Source organism: Ailuropoda melanoleuca, chromosome 10 (genome assembly GCF_002007445.2).
Source record: "Ailuropoda melanoleuca isolate Jingjing chromosome 10, ASM200744v2, whole genome shotgun sequence".
Classification (NCBI taxonomy): Eukaryota; Metazoa; Chordata; class Mammalia; order Carnivora; family Ursidae; genus Ailuropoda; species Ailuropoda melanoleuca.
Window position 1 is genome coordinate 18,046,387 of NC_048227.1, and position 21,254 is coordinate 18,067,640.

At 49.0% G+C, this 21,254-nt stretch overlaps 1 long non-coding RNA gene across 4 annotated transcripts in view; it reads left to right on the forward strand.

Annotated features, from left to right (window-relative positions):
* LOC105242022 overlaps nucleotides 1-15,765 on the forward strand; it is a 62,126-nt gene extending 46,361 nt beyond the window's left edge. For all 4 annotated transcript variants that reach the window (XR_004628441.1, XR_004628440.1, XR_004628442.1 and 1 more), the window contains 3 exons: nucleotides 5,023-5,295; nucleotides 5,910-11,249; nucleotides 15,385-15,765. This is a non-coding gene — a long non-coding RNA (uncharacterized LOC105242022). The remainder of the gene's footprint in view (nucleotides 1-5,022; nucleotides 5,296-5,909; nucleotides 11,250-15,384) is intronic.
* Nucleotides 15,766-21,254: the final 5,489 nt, after the last annotated feature.

Consider the following 21,254-nt stretch of genomic DNA (forward strand, 5'->3'; position numbering starts at 1 on the left):
ATAGGCAGACCGATGATCTCTGAACTTCTTCTTCCTACCTCTTTACAGGGGAGAGCCACCCCGTCCCTCGCTGCTGCTTGGGTCTGATGCAGCCAGGGGAGGCCGCCAGTACCAGGCAGGCTGCAAATATTACAAAACGTCTGGGGAAAACGGTATTGTTCCCAATTTATGTTTTTGCTTCCTCTCCCGTCTCTTGCATTTTCGCTTTTATTTAAGGCTGTGTTCAATGTTGTAATTACTTTTTTAATCGGTAACGTCTCTGTCTGGGGCGTGTGGCTCCCCGCCGTCGCCGGGCCTGGCCCTGTAAACAAACACGGGCACTTTAGCTGGGAGGCTCCCGCTGAAATATTGCCCTAAATAAATAAAAGGCAAATTAGATATTGGAAAATAACTTTAAATTACATTTGAATTCTTGGGGAATTACATATTACATCTGCATTCGGAACAAATGAGCTCACCATGAATAATACGTCTGGAGTGAGCGCCCGAGAGAGGAGAGCCATGCTGGGCGCCAGGAGGAGGGAGGACCACAGTGGCTCTTTCCAAGGATAGTGAGTGAGGCATAAAACAGAGGGGACTTCTTGAGGGAGGACGGCATGTGTAAATCCTCAGAAGCCTTGGATATGCCTGTGGGATCTGCCAGAGAAACAGGGGCTCCCTGAAAGGAAAGCCACTAGGTTAATTGAACTTGGTAATTCTCCTGGAGGTGGAAGGGGGTGCTGACATTATTATGTCCCTACTGCGTACTGGGTGCCCCCCAAACATGCAGCTGGTGTGGTTGCCAGCTTCGGTGACAGCGACCTGGGTACTGATGCTGGTTTTATCACTACCCTGCTTTTCAGCAGGTAGACACTTGGCGTCAGGGGACTTCGGTCTCCTGACTTGGTCACTGAAGAACTTCAGGACTGGAAGGCTTCTATGTCTTACCAGCAAGGGCTTGGCATCAGTCTGACTTGGGTTCAAATCCCTGTTCTGCCACTTCCTACCAGGTGCCTTTGGCCAAGTCCCTTACCTTGCCAGGCCTCAGTGTCTCAGTCTGTGGAATGGGGATCATGCCCATAGTAGCTTGTCTCTAAGAGTTGCTGAAAGATTAAATGTGACAAGGAATGTTGCTTGATGAGCGTAATTGCGCTCACCGAATGGAAATGAATGTAATTCAGTCTTGTTAACTGTACAACAGTCTTGTGGTAACAGGATGTTAAAATCGAGATTCCAATTAAGGCACTGAGATAAAATAGATGTGCAGTTTCAAAGTGAGGTGTCAATTCACTATTTGGAGACTCTTGGAAAGGTGTAGCCCAACTCCCAGCCGCCTTCGCCTGCTCCAGAAAGGGGATGGACTTGAGCCCTGTGAGCTCAGGGAGCAGTAAGCAGAGCCTGGGTGGATTCAGCCACTTGTGCCCCCTGACCCCCACAGAGGATGCCTTTGGTGGTGAATCTGTCCTCTTGCCCACAGACAGCCATCCTGCTTGACCTCCATACACGGCACTGTCCGCCCCTTGGTGGCATCCTGACCTACGTTTGTCCACATAACCCATTGCTGGGCTCTGCCCGCCTCTCTGTTCATCTCTCTCTGTTCTTAGGCTCCCCCTTCTCTAGCTCAGTAGCTCTCAACGAGCTGCCCTGTAGCCGCGCCTGGCGCCTTCAAATTCTGATGCCCAGGCCGCCCTCCAGGACCATGGAAGCAGACTGTTCTGGAATTGGGCCCAGGCATCAGATTTTCTCTCTCTCTTTTTTTCTTCCTTCTCTCTCTCTCTCTTTGAACAACCCAGTACCTTTTAGTATATTCAGAGTGGTGCATACATCACCACCAATTTTCTTCTGTGTCATTGAGTTGTAACTGACAGCACTGTGTAAGTTTATGGTGTGCAGTGCAATGACTTGGTTTGCAAATCCTGTGAAATGATAACCACAGTACGTTTAGTTAACATCCATCATTTCCTAGAGACCATACAAAAGAGAAATGGGGGAAAATAGTTACTGCTATTGATTTAAAAGCATTTTTGGGGCTCCTGCNTGATTTAAAAGCATTTTTGGGGCGCCTGGCTGGCTCAGTCAATGGAACAGGTGACTCTTGATCTCGGGGTTGTAAGTTCAAGCCCCACGTGGGGTGTAGAGATTACTTAAAAATTAAATCTTTTAAAAAAATAAATAAACGCATTTTCATGACCCCAAGAAGATGTCATGCACCCCTTCGCGGTCACTCCCCAATCCTCCCCATCTTCCCCTGTCCCCCCACACCCCCAGCCATAGGGCACAAGTAATCTACCTTCGATCTCTGTAGATTTGCCTATTGTAGAAATTTCACATGAATGGGATCATGTAATATGTGGTCCTTTGAGCCTGGCTTCTTTCACAAAGCATCATGTTTTCAATGTTGATCCACATTGGAGGATGGATTGGTACTTCATTTTTTTGTTGTTGCTGCTGAGTAATATTTTATTATATGGATATAGCACATTTTATTTATTCCTTCATTGGTGGATGGAAATTTGGGTTTTTTCCACTCTTTGGTTATTATGAATTCTGCTGCTGTAAACATTCCTGTATGGGATTTTTTTTTAAAAGATTATTTATTTATTTGAGAGCAAGAGAGAGCACAAGCAGGGGAAGCAGCAGAGAGAGAGGGAGAAGCAGGCTCCCCGCTATGCAGGGAGCCCGATGTGGGACTCAATCCCAGGACCCTGGGAACATGACCTGAGCCGAAGGCAGATGCTTAACGACTGAGCCACCCAGGCGCTCCTCTGTGTTTAGTATTTGAAGAATGTTTCCCGTTCTGCATTCCCTCTGGCAGAGTGAGAGGGTCCCTACCTCTTCACATTCTCACCAGCATGTGTCACTGTCTATCTTTGGGATTCTAGCCTACCTGGTAGGTGTGAGGCAGTGTCTCCGGGTGGTGTTGATCTGCGTTTCCTTCATGGATAATGTTGAGCATCTTTTCACAGGTTCTTGGCCCGTTTTAACATTGGGTTATCCATGTTTTTATTATTGAGTTATAAACGTTCTTTATATATGGTATGTGCAAGTCAGCTATGTAATTGGCATCCTTTTCCTCCCATTCTGTGGGTGGTCCTTTCCCTTTAAAAAAATTTTTTTTTTAGATTTTTAGACATTTTTAAGTAATCTCTGCACCCCGTGTGGGGCTCGAACTCACAACACCAAGATCAAGAGTCCCATGCCCTTCTGACTGAGCGAGCCAGACACCCCTTCCCTTTTTAGATGGTGTCCTTTGCGGTACAATGTTTTTAATTTTGATGAAGTCCGATTCGTCTAGTTTTTCTTTTGTGGTTTATGATTTTGGTGTCACATCACAGATCCAAATCCAAGACCACCAAGATTTTCTCTTATGTTTCTTCAAAGCGTTTAGATAGTTTGAGCTCTTAGAGTTAGGACTTTGATCCATTTTGAATAACTTCTGCATGTGGAGCGAGGAGGTTCAACTTTGTTCACGCTTTTGGGTGTGGATATCCAGTTGTCCCAGGACCATTTGTTGGAAAGACTGTTCTTTGTCCATTGAGTGGACTGCACCCCAAATCCATTGGCCATAGACATAGAGGCTTATTTCTGGTCTCCCAGATCTGTTCCACGGATGTACAATGTCAATACCACACTGTCTCGGTTACCGTGGCTTTGTAGTAAGTTTTGAAAGAGGGAAGCGTGATCCCTCCAACTTTATCTTCTTTTTCGATAATGTAAGATTATATTCTGGGTTCCTTGAATTTCCATGTGAATTTTAGGATACCCTGAGTCAGCTGGGATATTGATAGGGATTGAGTGGAAACTAGATCCATTTGGGAAGTCTTGCTAAGGTGGCAGCCCTACTAAGTCTTCTGATCTATGAACATGGGATGTCTTCTCATTTCTTCAGGTCTTCCTTAATTTACTTCAACCACGTTTTGTGATTTTTCAGAGTATAATAAGTTTTGTGCTTTTGTTACATCAGTGTTTTTTAAAGCTCCCTCGATGATTCCAAAGTGCGGCCAAGATTTCATAGTGATGTCAACGGCAAACATGCCTCCAGTGCTTTTATGCCAGGACCCGTCTTACCTCAGTTATTCCTTAGAATAATCCGAGGGGCTGCAGAACCCTGAGGCTTTTTACAGGTGAGGAAGCTGAGGCTCACTTGTCACACAGCTGGAAAGTGGCAGAGCTAAGATCTCAACTCCCGTCCATGACTCCGTAGCCTAGCCTCTTACCCTCTGCGTGGAAGTTCCTCACCTTTTCATGCACAAGCCTTTCAAAGCACTCATAAATCATTGCACACTCGGTTCCCTTTGCCTGAAACCCTCCCTTCCTCCTCCCACTCCATTTTAGCCTTTGGTGACTTTGCTCGTACTTTTCAATCCTCAGTTCTGTGTCACCTCCTTTCAATGGCTTTCCCTGAGTGTCTTCTTATCGCTCTCCGAGGGAATAAAGCTGTCACTCTTGTACGGGGCTCTCTGTGTGCTCGACCTGCCTTTACTACAATGTGTATCCTGTATTACGATTGGCCATGTGGTCGCTTTAAAACACTCACCCCCCCCTTGGGGCGCCTGGGTGGCACAGAGGTTAAGCGTCTGCCTTCGGCTCAGGGCGTGATCCCGGCGTTATGGGATCCAGCCCCATATCAGGCTCCTCCGCTATGAGCCTGCTTCTTCCTCTCCCACTCCCTCCTGCTTGTGTTCCTTCTCTCTCTGGCTGTCTTTATCTCTGTCGAATAAATAAATAAAATCTTTAAAAAAAAAAAAAACACTCACCCCTCTGCTTGAATCATGGCTGGCTTGCGGTGCAAATGACAATGCATGGCTTCCAGGGCTGAGTCAACCACGGCCATGCAGCTTCTGCTGTGATCACTAGAACAATTGCTCTAGGAGCCCTGAACCACCTTGTAGGTAGTCTAATGACCCCGTGACTGCCCTGCTGAAGAGGCCACACGTTAAGAGCTCTGGTTGACAGTCTCAGCTCAGCTCCCAGCATGGGCACCAGAGCTGGGAATGAAAGAAACTGTTGTAGAAATGGATCCTTCTCTTCGCTATCATTCAGGTCCCCCCAGCTGAGACCTCAGATATCCGGGAACAGAGAAAAACCATCCTGGCTCTGCCCTTTTGGAGTCCCTGGCCCACGGAATCCGTCAGCATCCTAGTTGTTGCTTGGCGCCTCTAAGTTTCAGAGTGGTATACCATGCTGCAGTAGATAACCATAGCAACTGACTGGTGCACCTGCCTTCTCCAGCTAGATCATGAACTCTTTGAGGTCAAGACTGAGTCAAATTCATCTTTCAATCCTTGTTCCCAGCACAGGGCTGACTCAGGATAGGTACGTATCAAGGTGTGTTGAGCAAACTAATAAAATCACGTACGGTCCAAATTGCCCTGAGTGGGGCTTTGCTGAAAACCTGTCCCACTAACATGGCAGCCATGCACCCAACTGAACCATGGGGAGGTACATGCCCACACCTGGGGCCCCAGAATTTTCTTTCTAGGGACTTAGCCTTAATGTACCCATTTGCATGCCAAATGGGGTACACACAGGGAGGTTCATCACAGTGTTGTTGGTAAGAGCAAAAGTATCCATGAAGTCATTCATAAAGGGTCTTAACAGGAAGGGGAATTGTGTGGCTGGGGATGGAGCTGAGTTTTCACTCTCTGTACTGTAATACTTTTTGAATTTTGAAGTATGTATTACCTCTTCTAAAATAAATATTAATATATGTGCTGCACAGTTTAACTTGGAACAGAATTAATATTCTTCTTTAAATAGACTCAGTTTTTAAAAATAAATAAATTTCTTGAAAAGGAAAGTTTACTTTGCCATCCCACATGGGAAATTGGCATCATTTGCCCTCCATAGGAGATAATCACGAGAAGGAACGTGTTAGGAACAGAGAGCGTTTTGTAGGCTCGGTAAATTGTTCTTTTTTTTCCCTGCAGGCTCTGAACCATAAAGGAGATCAGCGGTGTCAGAGAGCTGTGAAATCTTATCACCAGGCTGAGACCAGATGGTTGGGATCACATGACGAGTTCTGGCCAATGGCCCGCAAGTGGCAGAGTCCAGCGCCACTTTTGGGCTGGGACAGATAAGTGCTGGTGGTCCTCTTTCCGCCTCTCTTTTGCTTGGGGGCCATATGTTCCAGAAATCAGAGCCGTAGGGCCGGCCAGACTTTGCATGAGTGAGACAGAATCGTATCGTGTTAGGGCACCGAGAGATCATGGCTTACTTGCTCTGTAGCACGGTGTAGGCTGTTCTGACTGTTGCTCACCCTGGGTTTAATGCTATCTTTGAAGAACTCTTTCTCAGTTATCGGACTACCAGAATCACACCCGCTTCCCAGCTGGGGCCCTTTTGTTCTTCTTCCTCTCTCTTTTACTCCCTCCTCTTCCTCAATTCCTCATACATCCCACTAACGACCTGGCTCTGATTACTCACTGTCACTCTGGGCTTTACTTGCAGACTTGTAGACTCTTATGCTTCAAAGAGGCCTCTGTATTATTTAAGTCAGGCCAGCTCCCCAGTAGGAGTCACCTCTCCACACCTCCGATAGCGTCTACTTGCATACCTGCTGGGACAGGAAGCTCACTTCCTCTCACACTGGTTCCTTCCCTCCTCGAGGAGCTTCTTGGGATTCATCAGACCACACTTGTACCTCTGGCCATTGCTACTTGTCCCCACTGGAGTCCCACAGAATTGCTGTCCCTGGCCCAGGACAGCCTTTCAGAAGCCCAGGGCCCCTCAAGATTTCTCTTTTCCAGCCGGTCTCTTTCAGGGGGCGAGGAAGACACATGTCCCGTGGGGGCTCCTGGCAAGGTGATCTGTGGTAGGAATGGGTCTCAGTCCAAGACTCGGGTGTGCAAGAAATGCTACTTTCTTTATTCATTCGCTTTGTCTTAATTTGTCATTTGAGCTCCATTCTTCCGGGGGGGTGGGAAACAAGTCTCAGCCAATTTAGCTTCGCTTTTTTTGCCTTGGGGGTCCCTTTAAGTTCTGTGATCCCCTTGAGGGGATCAAGGGGTTGGAGAAGGAAACTCATCATCTGCTGAGATTCCCCAGAAGTCCTTGGAGGGCAGGCCATACGTGCTGCCGAGGGGCGCCCGTGAGCCTTTCTAAGGCTTCCCAAGGTCCTTCCCCGATGCCCTCACTGCTCCAGGTGCCTGGGACCCATCTGCTGCTGCTCTCTGGGCTTGTATGTGGAGGGTTCCGCGAACCTTTCTCAGCCTGGACGCCCCACCGAGCCAGGCCCTCAGAATCTGCCCAGGAATGGTGGTGTCAGCTAGGATGCAATGGGAGGCCCTCAGTCGGAGGGACTTTTTCGCCGATTTGTGAACATATAGTGTATACACTAGCATGTTGACATGCGAGGCGTGCACAGTTGAACCAAGGTGCCTAAGTCATAGACTATGTATAAGTTCCTTAATGTGTATGAAAGCTCCCTGCTCCCACCCCCTAATCCACTGCAGAAAAGCTTCCTGTACTAACCGTACGGGAAGGTGGTGCTTGGAGATCTATCTCCCTGTCTCTTTACTTGTCACAAGCAAAAAAGGGTTCTTTGCTTCCAACACTTTCTCAGTTTGTGTTCAATTTAATGTGCTCCAAATGGTGAACCCCTTGAGTCTGGTTACAGAGGAACAGATCTGCCTATTCCCCCCTTCCAGCTTGGGGCTCAGCCAGGGCCCCTTTCTAGGGGACACAGCGACATCACACATTCTCTTTGCGTCCTGTCTAATTCTTCGTCCCCAGTCACGGTGCAGGGGACAAGGCAGTACCAGAAACCCTACATACCTGGTCTCGCCCATCCTCACAATGACCCCTCTTTTCAGTTGATAGTGAAACTGAGGGCCAGGGAAGTGAAGGGTAGAGCAGAGCCAGGATCCAAACCCAGATGTGTCTGACTCCAGAGTTGAGACTTCTGTCGATATCCAGCTACTTCTCCAGGTAGCACGCCTGGGAATATTACCATGCTGCCTGAGTTCTGGGGCCCTGAGAGGACTCATGGAGAGCTTTGAGGCAATAAAGCCACGATCATGTCCTTTAAGAGACACTCAAGTGCTCCCTCTGCCTTCAAGGGCTTCAGAGCGAGTGTCCTCAGTCCCTCCTTCTAAGTGAACAGACAGCTCTTGTATTCCATAAACATTTACCGAGTTTCTCCTAAGTTCCAGGCATGGCAGGAGGCGCCCAAGGTACAGCAGGGAACAACAACAACAAAAACAAAACCCTGCCCTTTGCACAGCTAACATGTCTATAGGCAGAAATAGATAGAACTCCCAAGTGTTCAAATACATGAAGGGACTGTTAAAAAAAAAACAACAACAAAATTCAATGGAGTAAATGTGAAGATCTAATTGGCTTTATGAAAGGATTCATGAATCTGGGAGGTATCCCATCTAGCAAGTGGAGGGGAGCCAGGGATACATTGTTTAGGCAAGGCTGCTCTCCTAAGGAGAGCCTCTCAGTAAATTTTAGTATTGATCCAGAAATTCCGTGTTGTCTGGTTGAAGGTTACATTCCTGGCAGGTTGAACGTGCAGTTAGGTTAAGTATTAAGTCTTGGTTTGCCCCGATGGCTTACACGATATCCTTTTGGGGCTGTGGTGTTCTTTTTAACAGGACTAATTTTGGATTGATGCAAGTCCACTGAAGGAAATTAATTAGGGTGTGTGATATTATACCATATATATTTGGTCTTTGACCCCAGTTCCTAGCACAGAGCTCTTAAAACCCTTATAATTAACTGAGTGATGGGGTAATAGGAGTATCATTTGTTTTAACATTTGGTCTTTGTCCCTAGTTCCTGCTCTAAGAACTTCAAAGACCCTTGGAATCTCTGGAGCGTTAAGAGTATCTTTTGTATGCTAATGAATGGCTGGAGGGGAGATCTCCCCAGCCGCCCCCCCCCCCAGCTTCAGAATGGGGGCAGGTCACCAGCAAAAGCAAGGCCTGACTAGAGCTTTTGGAACTTTCAGCCCCACCCCCTGACCTCCCAAGAGAAGGGAAGGACTGGAGATGGAGTTCAATCACCAATTGCTAATGATAGAATCAATCCTGCCTGTGTAATGGAACCTCCATAAAACCCCTCAACAATGGGGTCTGGAGAGCTTCCAGGTTGGGGAGCGCATCAGGGTGCTGGGAGAGGGGATGTGCCTAAAGAGGGCTCAGGATCTCCATGCATTGCGCGCCCCCCCCCCCATTCCTCCTGCTATGTATCTCTTCCCTCTGGCTGTTCTGGAATTGTATCCTTTTATAAGAAACCAGTAATCGACCAAGGAAACTGTTTTCCAGAGTTCTGTGAGTCATTCTAGCAAATGATCAAACCTGAGGAGGGGGTTGTGGGAACCCCTGACTTATAGCCCACCTGTCAGAAGTACAGGGGGCCTGGGACTTGTGATTGGCATCTGAAGTGGGGGTGTCTTGCGGGACCAAGCCCTTAGCCTGGTTAGGGTTAAGTGAGTGCGCTAACCATGGGTGGTTGGCATCAGAATTGGACTGAATTGTGGGACCCCCAGATGGTGTCTGGAGAGTTGGAGAATTGGTTGTTGGTGTGGAAGACACGCCACACGTCTTGGTGTCCAAAGCATTTGGAGTGAACAAGGGTGTGTGTGACAGGTGGTTAGGGAAAGCCTCCCTCCACAGTGACATTTGGGCTGAGACCAGCTGTGCAAAAAATCCGGGCACAGTGTCCCAGGCTGGATGGAAGAGCAAGCACCGTGGCTCTGAGGAGGCCACAAGCTGGGCGTGCGGGAGGGACAGAAAGAAGCCAGGTGTGGCCAGAGGGTGGTGCAGAGTAAGGAAAGGATGGAGGGCCTCAGGGGCTCGATCACGGGGGTCTTAGTATTAGTCACTGTCCAGACAGGTAACAGGAGGCACACTCAGGGGATGTAATATAGGGACTGGTTCTAGAGGTCTGGGTAGGGTTGAAGGATATTAACACAAAGTGACAAACACCCTGGGATCAGCAGCCATGGCATCCTGGTGGCCACCCCTCGTACTCAGGAGGCCAGGGAGGAGCAGTTAGGGGAACCCGGGCATTGTTATACCTACAGGGGCCACCTGCAGCTTCCATCAGAGGGATCTGGCCTCTGCTGACACTCTCTCTCCTCCTGCCCCCTGGTCTGCTGGCATCCCCTAGTGGCCAAATCCCCCAGAAACCAGAGGGCAAAGGTGATGCAGTCCCTTCAGGTCTGCTTCTGGGCATCAAACAGGTGGACAAGAGTGATCTTGAGGACAAACACAGAATTCCCAGCACAGCAATGGAAGTCTATTATTCTGAGTTCAAGGAGAAGCAACTAGGGGGTCTAAAACTGGAGAGGGACCTGATTTGGAAGTCCACGGGCCTCTCTGGCTGCTCTCTGGGGAGTGGGTGTAGTGGGGAGGGGCAGGGCAGGGCCGGGAGAGCAGTTTGGAGGCTGTTCTAGTTGTCCACGTGGGGGAAGATGGTGGCTGGGACCAGGGAGGGTGCAGGGAGGGCAGACAGAAAAGCCCGGGCTCAGTGTTATATTCTGACCTGACATGGATGGGAATTGCTGGTGGATTGGATGGGGGACGGGGGACGGCCACGTAAGGAAGGAGCCCAAGGAAAGAGAATAATGGGCGACTTAAAGTTAAGGCAGTGAATAGCTATGTATGTGTGTGATACCCTCCAGACTTGTCCCCTTTGCCCACCCTCACCACTTCTTAGGGAAAGGAGACTTGGATGGCATCCTTAGGAGAACTCTATGTGGCAGGTGTTTTTATCACAAGTGATGAATTCACACACCAGAGAGGTTAAGACTTCTGCCCAAGATCACACAGCAAGTAGGTGCAGATGGGGATTTGGACCTGGTCTGTCTGATTCTCAAATACCCTGAGCAGAAGGACTTTGATGGGGGCTCTTGCTTTACACGTTAGCCACAAGCTGGGGCTTATGCTGCCTGGTGAGATCTGCCCTTGAGACAGGCTACAAGCACATCACCAACATGGCCAGCTGTAGCATGCACGGATTTGGGCATAGAAGCAGCCCCAGCCGAACTTACTTGTTTTTTTTTTTTTTAAACTACTATTATTACAGAATTGGGGAACAAGGAAGAAAACTAACATTTATAAAGCTCATTCATTCATTTATTCATCCTCTAATTTAAAAAAATCTGTTCCTGAATTTCAGGCTTCTTGCTGGACAGGTTACTTGGATGATCTCATTTGATCCCAAAAATGAACAACCCAGCCAAGGTGAGCATTCTGCTTCACCCCTGTTTTGCGGGGCTCAGGAAATGGAGGCGCAGAGAGGGGAGTGACTTGCTCAAGGTAACATACCCGCCTCTTCTTCCTTCCCTAAAGCATTTCTCACTGAGTCTGAGTCCAGCTGCGAGTCAGACTATAGGGTGCTGAAATCAGGGAGTCTTTGTTCAATTCCTGGCTCTCCTTCGAGAGAGGTGTGACCTCAGTTTCCACATCTGGGAAATGGGGTTAGTAATAGTATCCGTCTGAAAGGCTGCTGCTCGGATCAATGGAGAGGAGGTATACAATGGAACAGAACAAGGGCTCAGGGCACCGTGACCGTCACTGTGATCCCCGGTCCCGAAACCAGTGGGAAGCACAAGAGCCTCTCGGGGGACTCCCCAGCCGTCTCCGAGCTCCCTTAGCAAGCTTCAGAGCTGTCACACCTGGTGGGGGACAGCTGCAGACGTAGGCCCACACGCCACAATGCAACAGGTACGGTGGTAAAGGTGGGGTTCACATCAGAGCGGTGACAACAGGGTCTCCCACCCCAGCCCTTTTTAGTGAGTCACCTTGTTTCTGTCTCCCTTATTGCCAGCACTTACTAGCATCCAGAATCATCTTCTGCATTCCTTGGTCGACTTCTTTGTTGCCTGCCTTCATCACTAAGTACCCTGTCCCCCACTGTCCCCTCTCTGTCCAGCACAGTGCCTGGCATCTGCAGACACTCAGGAAATATCGACTGAATGCAGGAATGAGCTGTCAGGTGAAATGAAGCCCCACGTGTCTGTGCCATGCCTCTAGGCACAGAGGAGGGAGGCAGGAGACAGGTGCAGAGGGATTGCGTGGGCTCAGCCTCTGAGCCCCCCTGAAGCTGCACACAGGGCCCTGGACACAGCCTGTGTCATCAGGACCGCTGATAGGGACTGCACCCTCGCGGCCATTTCGGAGACGGGCTCCGGCCAGTCCCTCACCAGTTGTGCAGCTGTATGAGGTCAGCTCTCAGAGTTCTAGGGAGGATTTCAGGGATACAGGTGGGAGGACGACTGTAGACACGTGGCCTTGGGCAAGCCTCTGGAGGCCTCAATATCTTTACCTGTAGGATGGGAATGGTTACAGCATCCACTTTCAGCAGAGCCCTTTAGACAGTGAACTCTGGATGGGCCTTCACGACTTAAAACCCGGGCATTGCCACTAACTGGCTCTGAGTCCTTATCTCCTCTTCAGTTTCCTATCTGCCAAGTGGGGAAGAATATTACCAATCTCGTGGCTTCGGCAGATAAAATGAGCCCATGTATTAGAAGTGTCTGGCAAAGGACAAGGCCGCAGGCAGTGTTAGCCACGCCCTTTCAAGGGCCCAGGACCGAGCCCACCCGCCTCAGCCACACGCCACGCCACCGCCAGGCCGGCGTGCTGCTCCTTGGTGGGACCCTTTCTAAGCGGCGCCTGCACCTCGACTTTCCAAGATCTACCAGCGGCCGCTGGGCTGCAGCAAAGAGCTTCCCTCAACGCTTCAGACGTGACTCTGAAAAACAGGGAAAAACCTCTGGATTGTTGCCCGCAGCAGACAGTTTAAATTAACTTAAACCATTTCCTGCTCCCACCCCCATCTCGTTATCCTTTTTCACGGAGGCAAGAAAGAGAAAACCTTTGCAGGAGAAGCCACGGGAGACGCTTCTCCCTCCATTCCCTCCAGCGGATGCCAGACCTGGAGATGCTAAAGTTTGCAGCCGGCGCGCCGCCGCGGGAGCGCGAGCCGCGGCCGCGGGGGCCGGTTGCTAGGGAAAGCGCGGGCGGCGCGCGGGGCGGAGCGGAGGGAGGCCGCGTGCGGTCCCCGGGGAGGGTGCTGCAGTGCCGCGCGCCGCCGCTAGGGTGCAGCAAGGCCCCGAGGATGCCCGGCGCCCGCTCCCCCCCACCGTCGCGAATGCCGAGCACGTCCCGGCCAGGCGGCGGGATGCAGAAGCCGGCGGCGGCGCAGCGACCCGGGCGCGGCTCTGGGCGGCTGGGGCCTGAGGGCGTCGGCCTGAGACCGTCTTCTCCCGACCCTCAGCTCCGGCGGTCCTGGTCCCCTAGGATCAGAGCTCACCCAGGGCAGCAGCTCGCCGCTCCTTCGTCCCTATTCATCTCTCATGTAATTCATTAACTCATCCTTTCTCCCTTCATTCCCTCAACTCCTCCCCACACTACTATTCCTCCTTCTCTCCCTCCTTGACTTCTTTTCTTCCCTTCCTTCTACCTTTCTTCTTTCCACCCGCCCACCCATCACACATCCATTCTTCTTAACATCCATCCATCCATCCATCCATCCATCCATCCATCCATCCACGCATCTCTCTAAATTCTTCCCTCCCTCCTTCTCTTCCTTCTTCTGGATTCTGGAGTCTGACTGACCTCAGACTCCCCTGCCAGCCACAGGTCTCTGGGCAAGTTGTTAACTTTTCTGCCTCACCCCTCCGGCCTCTGGACAGTGAGGACACCAGAGCCAGGCTCACTCATGGGCGGCTGTGAGGGTGTAGTGACCATCCACAGAGGAATCTTACACAAAGCCTAGCACCCATGAGGACCCCATGCAGGGAGCAGCACCTGTCTCTGCTTCACTCCTGCAGCTCCTTAGACCCACATGGGGGGAGCTTTTCAATCAAGGCCGGGAGGTGCCTGGCTGGCCGGTCAGGGAAGCAGCCCGCTGTTGATCTCCGGGTTGTGAGTTTGAGCCCCACCTTGGCTATAGAGATTACTTACAAAAATAAATAAATAAAATTTTAAAAGAGCTGATTCCTGGGCCTTTCCAGAAACTCTGATGCTACACGGGACATGTGTTTGGGCCCAGGAACACCCATTCAAAGGGGAAATGTCCTACTTCTAGCCTCTCACCGACCCAACATGTAGACAGAGCTTGTAAACTTGCCAAAGCCGCTCCATCGACAGGTTTTGTTTGGCGCACATAGAGTTAATTTTCTTCCTAAGAAATAGTTGTCAACCTTAAAAAGCTGGCAGATTTCAGACAAAAATGGGGATTCTCACCTTGTCTTGAAAAATGAGCTCTGGCAACATGCCAACCCTTCTACCCCCACCCCCACCCCCAACCTACATACCTGGCACCAGTGGGCTAGAGCGAGGAGGGAGGTGGGGAGCTCTGCCAGGACTCTTTATTTTATGGATGAAGAAGCTAAGGCCCAGAGAGGGCTGCACACTTGGCAAGGGTCACACAGCAAGTGTTCAGAGGTGCCAGGATCAGATAAGCAGAGACACAGAGGAGTGATTAGTTCTTATGAAGGTCTCTTCTGGGGGGAGACCTGAATGGAGAGGGGTCTGAAATTCATGAGAAGGAGATGGTTGCTGGGACTCTTATCTGAGAGAAAAGATGCCTTGGAGAGGGAAGTTAGTTATTTCCAGGTGGGAAGGGTGTTCTATGTGCCTTTAGGAGGTCATGATACAGCACAGCCCGCGTGTTCCAGGCCCAATGCAAAGCGTGTCCCACGTGGCATCCTTTGTAACAGCCCAAAGAAATAGACACATTCATAACTTTCCTTTGTATAAGAAACGAAGGTTCAGAGGGGCTTAGCAAATTGCCTAGAGTCAGTGTGCTGGACTTGACTATTGGCATGACGATTTTGCTTTATCGTCCTTTCTGAGGACCCAGAAAAGCACAGTTCTGGGCCCCTCGCAGTTGGGCAGGGCCATTAGACTCGTTGTGGCTGATGAAATGTGGGTGGAAGTAATGGGTGCCTGTTCCAGGGTGAAGCTGGGAAAGCCCGTCTGTAATCGTGGAGTCTGTTCCTCTCCTCCCACTCACCCATCCAGTCAAGGAGGGTGGTGGACTGGGGTTTGTTGAGGTGGTGGGACCACAAGTTCGAAGCAGTTAGCACAAGGAGGACAGCCCCCCTGCCCGGTCACCTTGACCTTGAGTAGATTGGGTAAAACTAACTTTTATTGGGGGAAGCTGCTGAGATTTGGGGGTTGTTTGTTACTGTGGCAGGTCCCAGCCAACCATGAAGAATACATCACAGAGCTAGGGAGTGGAGTGGCTGGGATTTGAAACCACAGCTTTCTGACTGAAGACTCTTCTCTATTACGTTAGAAGCAGAATCAGTAAGGGGGCGAGCAGAGAGCCCGCTGATCCAAAGACACCCGTGTCCCCATCCACACACATTTTAACCTTTTGGAAATCAGGGTTTGTTTTAGAATCCACAGTGTCTCACAATCATTATTGGCCTGGTTACAGTGACACGGTTGCCTGATAACTTCTGGCAAGATTTAAAAGAGAAGTGCCGGCATCAAAACTTGAAGAGTGAGTGTCTACTTGAAACAAAATCTCTGGGACAAGGTGGCATGCTCTTTTAAGAAGTGTCACACCACCTACACTCTTGATGTCCCAGAAGAGGATATTGTGTGAAAAACGCAAACATCAAGGACTCTGAGATGACAAGAAATTCACAAGTGTTGAACTCTGAATGAGAGGAGGTTTTAGGCTAACTTGACCAATTTATTTTGCTGAGATTTTCCATTTTATATGTGCATAGTGGCGATAGAGGATAAAAATCTATGTCTAAATAAGTCTAAATGAGCCCTTTCAATAGATATAAAATAAAAATTCAAAGTGATAATAAAGCATCATGTCTTGGTTTAATTGGCAGTGTTTTGTCTTTCTTAGTGATACATAAAGATGCACTCTTCAATCGATGGCATTTAATATTTGTGGGAATTTAGTCTCCGTGGATCCCAGCAGGTGGAATTGCTACCCCAGGAAGCCTGGTGTCCCTGCACATGTGAAGGAGCTCGCACCGTCCTGGGGGCTCCATTCTCAGGGGTCCCTTCTGTGCCCCAGGACCCCGGCTTTGACTTTCTTCTCTGCAGATTGTCTTTCCGACAGCTTCTGGTTTATGGCTGCTCAGTGGTGCTGATAGAGTTCAGGATAAATGCAGGCGCCACAGAGGGAATGAAGAATCCTCAGAATGTAATAAAGAGCAAGAGAGAGGGCTTCCAGGCCCCTTCGAGGGAAATCAAGTGAAACTCCTGGAATGAAGATGAAGACAACTGGTGTCTTTTTCTGTCTGTCTTCCTTAGCGTCAGGGGCCTGGGCTGTGGTCGTGGCTCAGACAGTGACTCTGTGGGACCAGACTTGGGGAGGGGGGGCTGAAAAGGAAAGGGGCAGGATCTACTAATTCCAGTCCTTTCCTGTCCTCATTCCTGTTCTGTGTTGTCCCCACCAGTGTGCCTGTCTCTGACCATATCAGTCAGGGCAGGCCGTGTCATAATGCGGTAACAAACATCCCCACATTTCAGCGGCTTGCCACCACAAAGGTTTCAATTTCCACCATGCTTTCTGCCCCTCACAAGCCGGTCTTCACGCAGGGACCTGGTGGACAAAGCATCCACCATCTGGGACATCCCAGGTTTGTCTACTCAGTAGCCATATCTATTACTTCTGCTCATACATCATGGCTAGCCCAAGTCATAGGGCCACAGCTCATGTAAAAGGAAATGCAATCTTACCACATAACCAGAAGGCCGAGAGATGGAATATTTCCGAGAAACCCTATTGACTGTCACATTGGCCACATCCCCGTTTCTTGCCTGTAACCACAGTCATTGCTGGACACGCTCTGTCCCTCACAGTCTCCACATCCCTGATCATATGCCCATGAGAAGCTGTGCTTCTGAGACCATGAGTCCTGGCATTTGCTTCTGGAAATGTAGACCTGTTTCTGTTCTTCTCCTCCTGTGACACCTGCCACATCATACAGTTATTTTCATGGCTGATTGCCCCGCTGGGCATTCCACAGGATGGTGACCATTCATTCTGTGCCCCCTGTGCCCAACACAAGGCCTGGCTCAGAGGAGGTGAGCATTTGGAAGAAGAATGGGTAATTAAATGAAAAGTTCAATGAGCCTGTGCAAGAATGAAGTTCTCCTTATGAAGAGGAGTGCATACAGCCTAAGCTGGAATCCCACTCTCTGACCCTAGATTGGCACTGTCAGAAATGCCCCCCATCCCTCAAAGCAAATGGCATCCACATGAGTGCCTTGTTATGGGACATATGCAGCCAGCCTACGATCAGAAGTGCAGACAAAGCAGACCCTGGGTTACATGCAATCCCCAGTAGCGGGCTGTGAATCCACTGCTTGCTTTCTCTGCAAGGAAACCGATCTGAAAGCAAGTGCGAGAGAATAACTTTTTTATGGGGTGTTTTTCTCAGGACACTTTTTGGCCGCAGGCAATATAGAACCGATTAAAACCTCTTGTGCAAACAAAAGGGAGTTTGTTTATCCCAAAAGTTCAAGGTAAATGACTTCAGGCACACAGACATCAAAAGAGGCGGCCAGGTGTCTGTGGACGAGGTTCCTCTGTTAAAAAAAACTGACATTTATTAGCATTTGCTTTGTTTTGGGAGCTGTGCTAACACTTTAGATCGTGTCCCATCACATTTAATCCTCACAACCCTACGAAGTAGGTTCTATTATATATTACAGGACGCAGCTGAGGAAATGAAGGCTCAGAGACATTCAGTAACGTGCCCAAGGTCACACAGACAGTGGGTGGCAGAGGCAGGATTCCATTGCTGTCTGACTTTGGCATCCCTCTTGGTTTTTGTCACGTTCCTGCTTCCAGCTTGAGATATGTATCCCACCACATCCCTGACTCTCTCGCTCAGATTCCAGGAGCCAGGTTCCCTGAGGGGCACCATTTCCATCCTTTGGAGCCGCAGGACTAGAGATGTCACCTGCCATCGGCCCCTTTTGTGTTAGTAGCTTCGCACAGCCCTTGCCACCTTCTGCGAGCATCGCTTGTAGTGGGTGACTCCACCCCTTCTCGTCCCTGCCACGGCTGATTGGACCAACATTGGCCATGTGACCCGAGAGCTGCCTATCTATAGGTTGGCCCACCACCCTCTCACGGTGTGGCTTGGATGGCTTGGCCAATCAGGTTCTCTCCTGCAATTCGAACTCAGACTCAAGGAAGTTCCAGTTGGTGGTGGCCCTTGAACTTGGATGCCGAGCAGATTCAGGGTTGGAGCAGCTGTTTTGGACAGCTGAGTCCCGGAGGAAACCAGGCGACTGACACGGGAGGTCTCGGCCGCTGCAGAAGGCAGAACAGCGACGTCACGAAGGAGCGACTTTCTAAAGGTGAGCAGCTTTCTCTGCTTTGCCCTTTCATGCACGGTACCCGCCCTTTCTGCAACTCTGAGATGCTTCCCACACTCTCCTGTGGACGGAAGCATTTCCTGTCCTCTTCCTTTTGTGCAGACGTTCAGAGAGTTCAGTCGAAATAAATCAGATGGAATAGAAGTTAATGCAGGGGCGCCTGGGTGGCACAGTGGTTAAGCGTCTGCCTTCGGCTCAGGGCGTGATCCTGGCGTTATGGGATCGAGCCCCACATCAGGCTCCTCTGCTATGAGCCTGCTTCTTCCTCTCCCACTCCCCCTGCTTGTGTTCCCTCTTTAGCTGGCTGTCTCTATCTCTGTCAAATAAATAAATAAAATCTTAAAAAAAAAAAGGAAGTTAATGCAACCAGTGGTTGCTGGGCTCCAACGCTGTGCGTCAGGGACTGTGCCAGGTTCCTGAATCGGGCTGGGATCTGTCGGGAGACGTAGACTCTTACCCCATTTCTGACTTCTAAGGTTTGCTGAGGGCTTTGCACATAAATCAGGCTCTGTCGTGTCTGTGCTCCTCTGATCATGTGCTGAATATGTCCATGGGACCAAGGCACTCATGTGGAGGTCATCTGCCATGTCGGGTGGCGGTGGTGAGAGCGGGCAGGGAGGTTGAGACCCACTGGGCTAGCGTGATCAGCTGTGTTGATCTGGTGACACCCTTTCTCGGTCTGCGTGAGGCACAGAGGTTGGGTCAGCTGTGTCTGCAGGCCTTTCCAGACCTATGACTCGGGAAAGACAGTGGGCTTCCTCCTTCCCTCCAAACCCACAATGGCCAAGGTTTGAGCAGAGAAGGGGAGCAGAGGGTGCAGACTGTCCTAGCTGGCCCTATCACCCTGGCCATTCTGACTCTTGGAGTGTTCAGCCAGCCTGAGGTCATCTCTATGGGGATCCAGAAGTGAGTCAGAAAAGCCCAAGACCTCTCCTGGGTTCAGGGAAACATCTGGTACACCGGGACTGAGGATGCTGTCTTCTCTTTCTTTCCTTCGTATCTTTTTCTTATTTTCCATTATACGAAACAGTGTATAAAGCACACACACAGAGTTTAAAAAAATGACAGTAAAATAAATACTCAGGTTGAGAAATAGAACATTACCAATGGAACCTCCTAGATGCTCTTCCTCAATTACAGTTTGACCCCCTTTCCAAAAATTACCACCATCCTGAATTTTGTGCTAATGTTGTATTCATTTTTTGCTGCTTCTGGTGTACTGTTGCATGAACTGACTGCAGAATATCCATTCTCTCAGACAGACACATGGATTGCTTTTTGTTTTGGGGGATTATAAACATTCTGGTAGATTTGTTCACAGGTTGATCTAGGCATGTGCCTGGGGGTAAGACTGTCAGGTGGTGGTGGGGTTTCTTACCTAAAACTTGAGAGGGGAACTCCAGCCTGGTTCAAAACTAGTTGGACCAATTTACACCCCACCAGCAGTGTATGAGAATTCCTGTCATTCGACTTGCTAGCATTTGCTAATATTTTACTTTAAAATTTTTGCCCATATGTTTGGTGGGAATTGACATCTCATTGTGGCTTTAATTTGCATTTTATGACTACAAATGAGATCGAGCATCTTTTATATGTTTATCGGTTGTTTGCATTTCATTTTCTGGAAAATTCCTGTTGGTGTCTTCTGCCATTTTTTTTTTCTGATGGGTTTTGTCTTCCTACCAATTCATGGGAATTCTCAATGTAATTCGAACAACGATACTTTGTCAATTTGTCTTATATGGTGTAAATATTTTCTCTTACATGGATACATTCTTTTTTTTATTTTTTAATTTTAATTTTAATTAATTTATTTATTTTAATGATTTTTTATTATATTATGTTAGTCACCATACAGTACATCCCCGGCTTCCGAGGTAAAGCTCGATGATTCGTTAGTTGCGTATAACACCCAGTGCACCATGCAATATGTGCCCTCCTTACTACGTATCACCAGTCTATCCCATTCCCCCACCCCCCTCTCCTCTGAGGCCCCCAGTTTGTTTCTCATAGTCCATAGTCTCTCATGTTTCATTCGATGGATACATTCTTGAAAAAATTCAAATATGGCTGATACTAAAGTTCCACTTGAAATCCCCCTTGATCCATCTTCCTTTCTCTCCAGATGTAACAACTCTTATCGGTTAAATGTGTTTTCTTCCAACCGTTTTCCATCTATTCGTGCACACGAGCACACATGCAATCCTATAGGGATAGTGTATGTTGTTTTCTTCAGTATGCTCCAGTACAAATGGGATTATACTGTGTTTATTATTTTACGACACTCTTATGTCACTTAATATGTCTTGGGATTCCTCTGTCTATGGTCATTCATCTCGATCTAGCTCATTCTGTTTACCTGCTCCATAGTATTCCATAATATGATTGTATTATTTTAACGTAGTCATTTCTTTTTTTTTCTTTTTTTTAGATTTTATTTATTTATTTGACAGAGATAGAGACAGCCAGCGATACAGGGAACACAAGGAGGGGGAGTGGGAGAGGAAGAAGCAGGCTCATAGCGGAGGAGCCTGATGTGGGGCTCGATCCCATAACGCCGGGACCATGCCCTGAGCCGAAGGCAGACGCTTAACCGCTGTGCCACCCAGGCGCCCCTAACGTAGTCATTTCTAAATCTATCGACATTTAGATTGCTTCCAGATTTTCACCATTACAGGTGATTCTGGCAGTGACCACCCCCATTTATGCCTCCTTGGGCCTGAATATGAGTAGTTCTCCAGGATACTCACCGAGCAGTGGCTAAAATAATATACTCTTTTTAAATTGTAGTAGGCAAAATAAAAATAAAAATAAAAAAATAAACAATAAAAGGGGCCCCTGGGTGGCTCAGTCAGTTGAGCATCCAGCCCTTGATTTTGGATCAGGTCATGATATCATGGTCCTGGTGTTGAGCCCTGCTTCGGGCTGGGCTCGGCACTCAGTGGGGAG